This window comes from Tenrec ecaudatus, chromosome 4 (assembly GCF_050624435.1).
Source record: "Tenrec ecaudatus isolate mTenEca1 chromosome 4, mTenEca1.hap1, whole genome shotgun sequence".
NCBI classification, from domain to species: domain Eukaryota; kingdom Metazoa; phylum Chordata; class Mammalia; order Afrosoricida; family Tenrecidae; genus Tenrec; species Tenrec ecaudatus.
The window spans coordinates 166,291,093-166,305,859 of NC_134533.1; the positions used below are offsets into that span (position 1 = coordinate 166,291,093).

Below are 14,767 nucleotides of genomic sequence, written 5' to 3' on the forward strand. Positions count from 1 at the left end.
CTCCATTTTTATGTCCCTTTTTGTTGTGGTACAGAAAGAAGCAGCCCGTGTGAAAGTGCACTGAACTGCCTAGTAAACAACCACCATCTTCAAGCTGATGCTGAGCCGTAGGGTCTTTTCTAGGGTCTCTGAGAAGGTAAACCCTTAGGGAAGCCCACAGTCTCATCTTTCGCCCACAGACAAGCCAGTGTGTTTGAACTACCTGGGGATTAGCAGCCCAACACCTGCAGTAAATCACAATATTCACTATTTACAGCTTTCTGCTTTCCCGCTCCGTTAACTGACTCTAAAATATCCATACAAGAATATGTGAAATATCAATAAAAATAAACTTATTTGTGTATCTAGTTCATTAAAATAACATATTTATGTATCTCTTATTTCATTTAAAAATAAACTAAAATATTTACGATAGTTTAAGATTTATGGATGTGAGGGTGATCTGGCTGCGACATCTGTCACCCCATTGATTGCCAGGATTGATTCGGCTGATCTGGCTGCCTAGGAGGGTGTCCCCTTCCTCCCTCATCACTCCATGTGCGTCCATCCCGAAGCTGCACGCTCGGCTGAAGAGGACGAACTTCCCCATAGGACCGTCCTTCTCTCAAGGGTGTATGAGTAGCTGCGCTTCCCTGCTAGAACCTCCAAACAAGTCTCAAATTTTAGATTTATAGAACAGTTGGAACAAGAATAATGAGTTCTCAAGTACCCCCATTGTTAACAAATGAAATGATCATTTTAACAACCAAAAATATTAATATGATATTGACATTTTACTATTACCTAAGCTCCATATTTCATTCTATTATGACTAGTTTCTGTCCCCCACTCCCATGCAGGATACTACCTTGTACTTAGTCTTGTCTCCTTAGCCTCCTCTACTCTTGGAAGGTTTCTTAGACTTTCCCTCTTTCTCAGGGTTAAAACCTTGACAGCTTGAAGGACTGTGGTCCATGGTGGAATGCCCAGGAATTTGGGTTTGTCTGATATTTTTCTTATAGCTCGACTATGGTCATCAGGGTGGGGGCGTGAGATAACAAAAGTAAAGTGCCATCTCATCATATCAAGGGTACATGTTATCAACCCTTTTTATTGCTGATGATGTTAACCTTGCTGAGGTGATGGTTGCCAAATCCTTTTCATTCTCTACACCGGAGTCCAGTTACCAAAGGCAGACAACACTTGAAGAGGCTGGGAGAGCGGGAAGACGGAGGGAGTGGTCAGTTACACCTCCTGGAGAGGGCTTGTGGCTACATGAATTATTTGGATTTAAAAAAAATCATTTTATTGGGGGATCATACAATTCATCACAATCCATACATCCATCCATTGTGTAAAGCACACTTGTACATTCGTTGCTCTCATCATTCTCAAAACATTTGCTCTCCATTTAAGCACTTGGCTTCAGCTCCTCATTTTCCCCTTCCCTCCCAGCTCCCCCCTCCCTCATGAACCCTTGATAATTTATAAATTGTTATTATTTTGTCATAGTTTACACTGTCCGATGTCTCACTTCACCCACTTTTCTGTTGTCTGTCCCCCAGGGAAGAGGTTATATGTAGATCCCTGTAATCAGTTCCCCCTGTCTACCCCACCCTCCTTCCACTCTCCCAGTATCAGCACTCTCACCACTGGTCCTAAAGGGATCATCCCATCCTGGATTCTCTGTGTTTCTGGTTCCTATCTGTACCAGTGTACATCCTCTGGTCTAGCCAGATTTGTAAGGTAGAGTTGGTATCATGATAGTGGTGGAGGAGAAGCATTTGGGAACTAGAGGAAAGTTGTATGTTTCATCATTGCTACACTGTACCCTGACAAGCTTGTCTCCTCCCCAGAACCCTTCTGTAAGGGGATGTCCAGTTGCCTACAGGTGGGCTTTGGGTTGCCTACAGATGGGCTGTGGGTCTCCACTCCATACTCCCCACCCCCCACCCCCATTCACAATGATTTGATTTTTTGTTCGTTGATACCTGATCCCTGATCCCTTTGATTCCTTGTGATCACACAGGCTTGTGTGCTTCTTCTATGTGGGCTTTGTTGCTTCTGAGCTACATGGCCACTTGTTTGCCTTCAAGTCTTTTAAGACCCCAGACGCTATATCATTTGATAGCTGGGCACCATCAGCTTTCTTCACCACATCTGTCATCTAAAATACTTGGGAGAGGGGGACATTTCCCCCCAGATCATGTTAGAATGGCCACTACATGGGATGCCATCTCCTCTTTATGGATCATGTCCTTAGGACTTAGGCATTGGAAACAAGCATGATAGGGGATGTGTAAAGGCCCTTTGTGACAGTAAGGGAACTTATAACCACAAGAGGCCTGTGAATGATATTGAAATCTGTGATTAGGCCTTACAGTCTCTGGTTTAAACACTTTTTCTTCTTCTTAGTATTATTGCTATAAATAGAGGTCCTAAAGATTGAGGGAGGCCTAGACGTAACGGGGATCTTATTTTTATCAGTTCCTGATTTTTCCAGAAAGGCCCTGAACTCTGCCTTGTTGGACCCTGATTTGAGAATACCTTTCCCTACTTTTAGACCATTTTTTTCCTGACACTCTCATCAAAAGGTATTTAAGCAAATGTCTTTTATAGATAACAAAGATTATTTCTCATGTCCAATGAAGAATTTAGCTGGATCTGGAGAGAATCAAGTAAAATTGTAAGAGTGCATCATCTGAGAGCCACTAAAAGTGCATAAGGACATATTTAATTCAATATACTACTAGACCATGCAAACTTCAGCCTCCACAACCATGAGAGCAGAAGAACTAGATGGTGCTCGGCTACTACAATCAACTGCTTGCTAAGGAGCTCAGAGCTTGCATACCAAGTTCACCTCTTACAGGTTGATTAACCAGGGAAAGTCACTTAATATTTCTATGTCTCAGTTTGTTTGAGTGTTGAATTAGGAAGATGATAGTAGCTATTTCCTAGGCTATAGTGAGAATTGCAGTTAATGGATCATATTAAAAAGTCCTCGATATAGAGAAATAGAAAAAGGTGGAAGAAAACTCAAAATCATAAGCGATTCGGCTTACTGATTACACAGTGACTGGTAGAACCACCAAGATTTGGACCCTGAGTCACCCTTGATGTCTCAAACCAAACTCACCCTGTGTTGGAATAAACCACCATTTATGATCCAAAGAGTAGCATTTGCCCGGGGCAAAGCGCCAAGGTTTAGGAAGGAAAGAGGAATGACAATGGGGAAGCACAGAGAGGAATTGGGATGTGATGGTGCATGAAGGGAACTGCACTTGCAAAGCTAAAACAGAATGTGTATGAATTGATGGATGTAATACTGATTATCTTCTCCCTGAACCTTCCCTTAATTCATAATAAAAATGTTTTTCAGAAAACATTTTAAAATTGCATCGCTTTTGGCTGCCCTTGGCTTGTGACTAGAATAGTAAGACTCCTGGGCATGTCTATGAACTAGAACTCACATTCAAAGGCATCCTATAGGGTACTTTTCTGTAGATGCCTCAAACTTAGAGTGGTTATATGAAATTTTAGAGAACACTGGAAAGAAGATTTTCCTAAGAGACATAATTAAAACAACTACAAGAAAAATGAGCATTCAAATGTGACCCATAGCAAACCCCGTAGGACAGCGTAGATCTGCCTGGAAGTTTGCAGCATTGTCTGTGTTTATGGAAGCAGACCACCACACCTACTGCTGCTATACACCCACCTCTAAGTTAAAAGATAAGATATTAACCAAATCTCCATAGAAGTAACAGAAAAGGAAAATGATGAGAATATAATGAAGGGATGGAATGGCATTTAAAGTTATTTTCCTGGGGAGCCAGCCCCAATCCCAAGTACTAAGTGGCACCTGCTGTTCCCCCCCCCACCCCCGAACAATTTATTTCAAAGGACGGCATTGAATCTGCAGCTCTGGGAGAGGGACATATCTGATCAGAGCACACAGAAGCAGATGAAGGGGGAGGAGGAGAGAGTGGAACACAGCCTGGCCCACGAGGTTGTGAGGACAATGTTCTCAATTAAAGCAGCCAATCCACAGAGAGGACCACATGGCTGGCCTCACTATGAGACATGATACCCCTCACTGACCCATAGCCCTACAGGGGATAACACCAGAGACACAGTGTGGGAACTGCACCAGATCTGATCCCATCACACTGAGGCAAAACACTAAGGGGGAGCAACAGAACAGCAAAGGAATGGAGTGGAAAGGTCACCAGGGAATGCTGAAGGTGGACTTTAGGGCCTGGGCATGGTGCCCCAACAGACTGAACTGGAAAACACTCCTAAAGGCCAACAAACAATCCTTGTACTAACGACAAGCTTTCCTTCCTTGTTGTGTTTTCTTTTGTTTTGTTGTCATTGGTGTGTTGTTGCTGTTGTTTTGTTGTATATTATTGCTAGGTTTTGCTCTGTCTTGTTTTTGTGCATGTTATTATCTCTGCAGGTCTGTCTAAATAAGATAGGCTGGATGAACAATCTGGAGGAGAAAACAATGGGACCGACAGTTCTGGGGAGGTGGGGACTTGGGTGAGGGGAGGTGGGGGAAAAGGTAGTGGTGTTAACAAACCCAGGGACAAGGGAAAAACAAGTGATCCAAATCGGTGGTGAGGAGGGTGTGGGAGGTCTGGCAGGGCATGATCAAGGGTAATGTAACCAAGAGGAATTGCTTAAAACCTGAGCAAGATAGTGGAAAAGTAGGAAAGTCAAGGAAAATAGAGAAAAGAGCTGGGAGGCAAAGGGCATTTATAAGGGTCTAGATAAAGATGTACATATGCAAATATATTTATATATGAGGATGGGAAAATATATGTTCATATATTTATAGGTTTAGTATTAAGGTAGCAGAAGGACATTGGGCCTCCACTCAAGTACTCCATCAACGCAAGAATATTTTCTTCTATTAAATTGGCATTCTATGATGCTCACCTTCCCGACATAACCACTGAAGACTAAGTGGGTAAATAAGCAAATGTGGTGAAGAAAGCTGATGGTGCCCAGCTATCAAAAGACATAGCGCCTGGTGTCTTAAAGGCTTGAAGGTAATCAAGAGCCATCTAGCTCAGAAGCAACAAAGCTCACATGGAAGAAGCACACCAACCAGTGAGATCACAAGGTGTCGAAGAGATCAGGTATCAGGCATCATTAGAACCAAAAATCTTACCATAGTGAATGAGGTGGGGAGTGCGGAGTGGAGACCCAAAGCCCATTTGTAGGCCACTGAACATCCCCTTACAGAAGGGTCTTGGGGAGGTGCAATGTAGCAATGATGAAGCATACAACTTTCCTCTAGTTCCTAAATGATTCCTCCTCCACTACTATCATGATCCCAATTCTACCTTGCAAGTCTGGCTAGACCAGAGGATGTACACTGATACAGATATGAACTGGAAACACAGGGAATCCAGGGTGGACGATCCTTTCATAATCAGTGGTGTGAGTGACGATGCTGGGAGGGTAGAGGGAAGGTGGGTTGGAAAGGGGGAACCAATTACAAGGATCTACATGTGACCTCCTCTCTGAGGGATGGACAACAGAAAAGTGGGTGAAGGGAGGTGTCAGACAGGGCAAGATATGACCAAATAATTTATAAATTATCAATGGTTCATGGGGGATGGTGGAGTGGGGACAGAGTGGAAAAAATTAGGAGCTGATGCCAGGGGCTTAAGTGGAGAGCAAATATTTTGAGAATAATGAGGGCAATGTATGTACAAATGTGCTTTACACATTGATGTATGTATGGATTGTGATAAGAGTTGTATGAGCCCCTAATAAAACCATTTAAAAAACATACACAAAATAAAATAATTTTCAAGGATGTCTTATATGATAACACCAGAAATGAGCCTACTACGGGCATCAGTGGTATAAAAAGGAAAATCTCTAACTGATTTCATCTCCCTCAGTTCTCACTGAGAAAGCCTACTGCCTCTGGTGCCCTTCTAGATAGAAAAGGAGATTGAAAATTCCTAGCATAGAGGCTTAGACAGAGAAGATAGTTGACAAATATTTGGTAACATGATTCTTAGAAACCAATTACTTTTCAATATTTTCAAGTGCTACATGCTTAAGAAAATACATAAAGTATGATAATAACTCAAAAAGTGTTAGCTTCTGCCCCTGTAGGTAAGAAAAGGACAATATTTTTTCATTCAAAGCCAGAAGTTTCAACATCTTTCTACAGCAAAGTCTAGTACTCCTGGGAACTAGGATTTGCTTTCGGTTAAATCAGAAAGGAAGATGCAGAACTCCCAACCATGATAATTTCCCACACTAGTATATTTAAGGCTTAGAATGTGAGTGAGCTTTGTTTTCATATTGCCATATATGGACATAAGATAGCTACTGGTACAGATTACTGCTGAAAGTAGATTGTCAATCCTCCAAGGTTTTATATCTTATCAGGCCTGTTTTAGAGTAAAATTTTACTGTTTGTGTATTTTTTGTCATATGTATTCATCTAGCTCATAATTTAAATTTTCATATACAATTTACTGGCAAAATAATTAGGTAAGCAATGGCTTATAAATAATGTGAATAACAATTACCTCCTCACAGAATTATAAAATTTATATCACAATGAATTCCAATATAAACAATTAGAAAATAATGAGAAGAAACCAATATAAACATGCATAAATAATCAGACTATGAACTGTACCATGAGTGAATCTAAGAAAATTAGAAGCCATCAAAAATGAAATGGAATGCATAAAGTTCTATATCTTAGGTATTAGCTGAAATAGATTTGTATTGGCTATTTTGACTCAAGTAAACAGATGGTTAGGAATGTCAAATTAAAGAGAAATGACATTATTTCACTGATCAAAAAGAAAATGTCAAGATCTGTCTTTAAAAACACTGTGGATTATAAGAGAATGTCCACATATTTACAAAAAAGGCCAGTGAGTAAGATTATTATTCAAGTATAAAAACCAACAAATGCCAAAAATAAAAAGTTAAAGATTTTAAGGAACTTCTGAAATCTGAAATTGATCAAACTTGCATTCAAATTTCATTAATAATTACTAATGATTAGAGTCCAAAAGTTAGGAACAAAGAGGATGTATAAGTATTTGGAAAATATGCCCTTAATGATAAAAATGACAATGGAGATTGCATGATAGAATTTTGCAAGACAAACTACTTATTAGTACCAAATATTCTCTTTTTTTCACCCCCAAGAATATCTATTTTATTTAACTATCACATCTAGGGCCCGATAGTGTTCTAAACATTTTACAACATTGAACTCATTTACTTCTAAAAATCTTGGGAGGTCCAAGCACATAGGAGAATCTCCATTTCAGAGAGGAAGCACATAAACATTGAATATATAGGTGGCCCTTAAAGGATGGAGTACATAGGAACCAAGCCAATCACATATGCAGAAAGGAAAAATGAAGACGCTCAAAATCATCCGTCAGAACAAGGCTAGAGGAGAGCTGCAGAAAAAGTGCTGTCCTAGGCGTTCAAGTTGAATGTGAAAAAAAAATTTAAATAAGTCCACAGGAGCCAAAGTTTGACATTATTATATTCCAGCTGATTTTAGCAACAATCTTACATTGAATACTATTGACCAAAGACCAGATGACGCAAGGGAATGGTCATTAAAAAAACAAGAAAGAAAATTCCAACGTGGGTTTCAGAAGAAATTCTGAAACGCTTTAAAATGTAGAGTTGCTAGAGTGAATGAAATCATTAACCCACAGAACTGAATGGAATATCTCAAAGACTGGCTTAAGAAAACAAAGTGTTATTATAAAGTTGAAAAACTAAAAGAGATAAACATGCTTGGCATCTTTCAAGCTAAAAGAACTAACGGGGGTAAAAAAATCAAGCTTGGCGTTTCACTGAAGTGCTCTGTGAGAACCATGTGAATGCCGACAGAAGCGTCACAAGGATACGGAAGGGATAAGTAGAGTCCCTACACCAAAAAGAAATGGTTGATGTATTTTAGAAGATAGCCTATATTCAAGAACCTGTGGTACAGAAAGGAGAAAGCCCAGCTGAACTGAAGACATTGGTAGGGAAATCAAAGGCTTCAGGTGTTGATAGGCTACCAATCGAGATGTTTCCACAAGCAGATGCAACAGTCGAATCACTCACTTTTCTCTGCCAAGAAAATGGAAAGACAAGAAGCTGATGGACTGACTGGAGGACAGTCCTGTATGTGGCCATCCTAAAGAAAGATGACCTCAGAGAATGCAGAAATTATCAAACAGTGACCGAGAGCTACTAGAAATGCAAGCCAGAATGAGAAGATATGGTACAAGGGCTATCGTTGTTGACTTCAGATAGACTGGCTGAAAGCATCCTATCAGAAAGATGCTCACCTGTGCCTGTGCCTGTGACTACACGTAGGCATTTGAGTCTGGATCACAACATACTAAGCGCACCTAGTTGTGCCCATGTGGAAACTGTCCACAGCAAAGAGGCAGTCATTTACAGAACAACGGATTTCTGGATAGTTTAAAATCAGGAAAGCTGTGTGGCACAGCGGCTTTCTGTCATTCCATTCTCAATCTGTATGCTGAGCAAACACATCAGAAAACTGGACTATTTAAAGAAGACAGCATCGTGGTTGGAGGAAGCCGCATTAACAACTTGCAATGTGTAGATGACAACTTTCCTCACTAGAAAAGGTAACTTGAAAAACGGATAAAGATCCCAGACCACCTACAGTCTTCAGTATGAATTACACTTCCACCCACAGGAAGCAAACATCCACACAACAGGATCAATAACAATATTATATGAAATGGAAAAAGTATTGAAGTTTCTAAGGATTTCATTTTTCTTAAATCCATAAACCACTGCCCATGGAAGCAGCAGTCAAGCAGTCAAACAGCATACTGCATGGGAAAATCTGCAGATGTTCTCTGTTCAAAGGGTTGAAAAGCAAAGATGTGATGTTTGAAAGTAGGATTCACCTGATCCAAATGCTGGCATTTTCAGTCACTTCCTGTGAATTAAAAATATGGACAATGTATAAGGAAAACAAGAGAAAATTGATACTTTGAATGACGGTGTTAGGAAGAACTTTGAAGATCCTAAGGACTGCCAGAGTACTGAATGAAGTAGTACTGCCAGAATGCTTCTTAGAGTCAGGATCTTGAGACACTATCTCACAGACTTTGAAATAGTATCAAGAGGGACCAGTCCCTGGAGAAGGACAACATGCTTGCTGGAGGGTCAGCAAAATAAGGACAATTGCCCCTGAGATGGGTCGACACAGTGGCTTAGACCATGGCTCAAACATAGTACATTTTAAAAAAACAACAGGAAGATCATTAGGCTTGCTCGTGTTGCTTTAGCGCATTTATTTCTGAACTTATTTGGCCTGCTACACCTCTTCAGGGGGAAAATATACATTCAGCACCCCATCCTGGAAATTGAAAAAGTTTTCACTATTGTCCAAAGCCCAGGATAAAGTACAGGTAACTGCTTTTGCAGCCCAACCTCCCTCCTTAGATTGGTCCAGCACCCCCTGAGGGTGGCAAAATCACCCATTTGGGGAAGTAAGAGTCTTGGGAAATGAGAGCTTTACAAATGGCTAGATCTTGACTTAACCTTCGAGTTTTGCTAGTAAAGAGGGTTCAAAAACAAAGTCCATGATCTGTAAAAGCCTGTGTGAATTATGACCGGGGGATCTTCCAAAAGGAACTGGGATGCATTTCTCTTAAGGATGCTGAAGAAATTTAAGCTAGTAGAGATACCTCTTCCACCTTCATTTTTATTACTGTATAGTTCACTGGGAAATCCTAAAATTAACAAAAGTGAAAACCTCTCACTTTCACAAATAATTGAAAAGAACAGTTTAAAACAATGGTGAGGTCACATGGCAATGCTTCTAAGACAAGAGCAATCAATCTCCAGTGCTCTTGAGAAGCAGCAAAGCAGCTGTTCTCCTGTTTGGTTGGTGGCAGGGATTGGCAGGGATGCCCATTAGTTCACACGGCAACTGAGCAGCGCAGAGCCCAAGGGCTTTTAAGTGTTTAGAGTTAACAATTCAATCTCAAAGAATGTATTCAAATGATTAATTCATTCAGGTACTCTGATATGTGAGCACAATGATATTTACAGAAATCCTTTCCAGGTTAAAATTTGTAAACCGCTGCCTGTTTGAAGAGAATGGCTAAGGAGCTGGATAATGAGTTCCTAGTGAGCCCCTACAAAACTGCATCCCATGACACTCATATGGATTAGTATGGAATTTATACTTGATGTATGTTTGCTTAATAAGAAAAATGTTATACACTGTGTGTATTAAGTCCTCATTTTGATAAAATTTTATTTGTTTAAGTATGTAACCTTCTCAACGAGGTTGAGAAGCAATACCTAAATGTTAGCCACAGAAGTACTACTTTTCTAACGTTTCCTTTTGATGTTTTTATTTTTTTAACTAAATTTTCTCATAGTAAAGATGTATTATGTACATAATGAAGAAATATTCTAAAGTTACATCATGTTAAGTTCTTAGACTTATCTACATTTTTCTAGATTATGATAATTGTGTGATTTCTGCTACAAACTAATACAAATGTGGCTTTTATTTCTTAACTTATACTTTCAATTGTTTTATCTTTTTCTAATGAGAATTTAATTTTTTCTTGAAAGTAAAGAAGGAAACTATCTGGTTTTGTTTGTTTGTTTTAGTCATTTTATTGGGGGCTCATAATCCATCCATCACAATCCATCCATCCATTGTTATCACAATCCATCCATCCATTGTGTCAAGCACATCTGTACATATGTTGCCATCATAATTTTCAAAATATTTGCTTTCTACTTGAGCCCTTCATATCAGCACCTCCTTTCCCCCCTCCCTCTAAGTCCCCCTCCTTCATGAACCCTTGATAATTTATCAATTATTTTTTCATATCTTATACTGTCTCATGTCTCCCTTCACCCACTTTTATGTTGTCAGTTGACCTGAGAGGGGGTTATATGTAGATCCTTATAATCGGTTCCCCCTCTCTCCGCTCACCTTCGCCTTACTCTTTTAAAAATCATTTTATTGGGGGGGCTCATACAACTCTTATCACAATCCATACATACATCAATTGTATAAATCACATTTGTACATTCATTACCCTCATAATTCTCAAAACATTTGCTCTCTACGATGACGCTTTTTAAAAAAATCTGTTCTGCCACTCTGTGGCTTTTTTCTTTCTTTTTTTAAAGCACATTTATACATTCATTGCTCTCATCATTCTCAAAACATTTGCTCTCCACTTAAGTAAGTCCCTGGCATCAGCTCCTCATTTTCGCCCCCCCTTCCCCTTCCCCCCTCCCTCATGAACCCTTGATAATTTATAAATTATTATTTTGTCATATCTTGCCCTGTCTGACATCTCCCTTCACCCACTTTCTGTTGTCCATCCCCCAGGGAGGAGGTTATATGTAGATCTTTGTAATTGTTTCCCCCTTTCAAACCCACCCTCCCAATATCGCCACTCATGCCACTGGTCCTGAAAGGATCATCGGCCCTGGATTCCCTGTGTTTCCAGTTCCTATCTGTACCAGTGTATATCTTCTGGTCTAGCCAAATTTGTAAGGTAGAGTTGGGATCACGATAGTGGTGGGGGAGGAAGCATTTAGGAACTAGAGAAAAGTTGTATGCTTCATCATTGCTACATCACACTGACTGGCTTGTCTCCTCCCCTAGACCCTTCTAATAAGGGGATGTCTAGTGGCCTACAAATGGGCTTTGGGTCTCTACTCTGCACTCCTCCCATCATTCGCAATGATATGATTTTTTTGTTCTGATGATGCCTGATACCTGATCCCTTTGACACCTTGTGATCACACAGGTTGGTGTGCTTCTTCCATGTGGGCTTTGTTGCTTCTGAGCTAGATGGCCACTTGTTTACCTTCAAGCCTTTAAGACCCCAGATGCTGTATCTTTTGATGGCCGGGCACCATCAGCTTTCTTCACCACATTTGCTTATGCACCCATTTGTCTTCAGCAATCGTATCAGGGAGGTGAGCACACACTGATATGATTTTTTGTTCTTTGATGCCTGATAACTGATCCCTTCGGCACCTTGTGATCACACAGGCTGCTATATTTCTTCCATGTGGGCTTTGTTGCTTCTGAGCCACATGGCCACTTGTTTACCTTCAGGTCTTTAAGACCCCAGATGCTATATCTTTTGATGGCCGGGCACCATCCGCTTTCTTCACCACATTTGCTTATTCCCTCACTTTGTCCTCATCAATTTTGTCAGGAAGGTGAGCATAATAGAATGCCAGTGTAATAGAAGAAAGTATTCTTGCATTGAGGGAGTACTTGTGTGGAGGCCCAATGTCCTTCTGCTACCTTAATACTAAACCTATAAATATAGGCACATAGATCTATTTCCACTCAGTATCAATTGTTAACAGCATCAACACTTTCTATAAGTCTCTTAAATTCTATATTTATTTTCATTTCTCCAGGACTTAAAATTAAGATAGTTTTTTTAACACCTACCTACTTTTAACTTCTATAAAACACCTTAAGCACTATGAAAACCCAGTTTTATGTGCAATCTACCAGATTATATCTCCCAATACTTTTATCCTGAAGAAAACAAACAAACAAGCAAACAAAACACCCTTCGGAGTGAAGAGAAGAGCATGTTTTTAATCCACAAGTTGTGCTTTTCCTTCCGTCCCTTCCATTTCCCGTGTTTTTGTCTGTTTCTCATATTCCCCCAGTGCTAACCCTCCTGTTAAATACGTCTTTCCTTCATAGACCTATATGTTTTCCCTTCTACTCTTTCTGAATCCTTTCACATATTTATCTTCCTTATGTATTTTTTTATACTGAAAAGAATTAGTGTGATTCCATCTTTGAATTTACTAATGTATTTAGTTACAGGGGCAGAATTTTCAGAACTGTATTTACTTTTACTTTTTAAAATATTTTATTTGGGATGAAAATATTAAAACGCACAACAATACAATGTCTGTATGTATAATTCAGTGATGTGGATTCTTCACGTTTTGTCGTCATTCTCATTCCCTGAAGCGTCAGCTCCCTGTCCCTCAGACTTCTCGTCCACACGACTGAGGTGGTATTGTCAAGTTCAGGAACTCTGATGGTGTAATGGTTGCTCATTGGGCTGCAATCCAAATGATTGGCAGTTCAAATCCCCCAGCAGCTCCTTGGGAGAAAGATTAGACTTTCTACTCCCATAAATACAGTCTCAGAAACCCACAGGAGGGCCATTATGAACCAGCATTGACTCGATGGCACTGACATTATCCATATAGAGAATTTTTCTTTAAAAAAGCTCAATTCTTAAGAAAATCTTTTCTTATCCCCCTAATGCAGTCAAACTACTGTTTTACTTAAAGATGACTTCAGACTTAAACATTATCTCAAGGCAATAAATTTTGGGGTTCAACCAGTCTCATTTAGTCTACTAAAATGAAATTTTATAGAATTTAAAAATTCCGCTTCACATTTTACTCATTTTGACGGAACCATATTTTCCTAAAGACAAAATTATCTGTAATCTCAGTAAGATGAAAGTCACCTTCCGGGAGCATAGCAGTAGAGCGATCATGATCTCTATCTCTGTTTCTTTTGAAAAGGTGAACACTCTTGACTTTACTACCTCCCCTGTAAAATGCAGCTGGGCGTGTGTGATGGGGGGAGGGGGATGGGCTAAGTATTTTATGATTTATGAAATCTTTTCATCTCCAGTACTGTATAAGCAGAACCTTGATGGCATAGAAGTTATGATTTAGACTGCTAACTCAGAGGTCAGTAGTTCAGCTGCTCAAAACCACAAGTCACTCTCAGGAGAAAGAAGAGGCTCTCTAATACCAGAAAGAGTTACAACCTCAAACTCACAGAGCAGTCCTACGTTGTCCTATTGGGTCACCCGTGCGTGGTTAATGTTGTTCTTCAGGGGGCTATTCTATAATTGTACAGGATTGGCCGTTTTATATTTCTTTAATGGAAAAGATTCTTATGACTGCAAGTAAAATGCCACTCGCCATAGTTCCAAGAAATGCATGAGAAAGTATCAAGGTGTGCTTAATGTAACAGCTTATCTAGCTTAAAGAGCTAACTTTTGCTATCTCCCTGTCAGCAAAGGTCCAGAGAGTCTGAAGACAAACTGATTGATTGAAAAGTGAAAAATATCTCCAAATTTCCAACGGAGGTGCTAGGCTTCTTGGATAGATCCATTTCATCAAGACATTCACTTCCATCCTGTCCATTCTGGCTCATAGCAACCTTACAGGAAAGAGCACAAATGCCTCCTGAAATTGTCCAAGCCTAATATTTATGGGAGTAGAAAGCCTCATCTTTCTACCTCAGAGCACCTGATCTTTTGAAGGTGCTGACTTGTGGTTAGCAGCTCCAGGTAGGGACCATTAGGCCACCAGTGCTCCACATTTTGCCAAGACACTAGCTCAAAATTGATCTTGTAGCCTTCACTCCAATCCCTACTTTATAGTGAAACTGCAATAACCAAAAGAGAGGATGGTGGGGGTGTGTAGACTAATCAAAATGCTTAGTAATGGAACAGAGTGGAGCAATGTCCCATCAGACTGGGAAAAGTCTACAGGAGGTCACCAGGGAACTCCCAATTCTACCCCTAGGGAAAGAGTAAACTAAGCAGAGTGAACTAAAATGCCAACCTCCTCCTTCTCATTCCACATCGCTCAGTCAATCATCAGTGCACAGGGAACTGTGGCTAAGATGGTCAAAAGGAGAAGACAAAGAGTATGACAGACTCAGAGAAGAAACTTTTAAAAATCTACCAAC

General features: G+C 40.0%; 1 protein-coding gene across 1 annotated transcript in view; it reads right to left on the bottom strand.

Moving 5' to 3' along the window:
- WDR49 (WD repeat domain 49) overlaps nucleotides 1–14,767 on the bottom strand; it is a 138,229-nt gene that overhangs the window by 24,028 nt on the left and 99,434 nt on the right. The gene's annotated exons all lie outside the window — the stretch shown is intronic.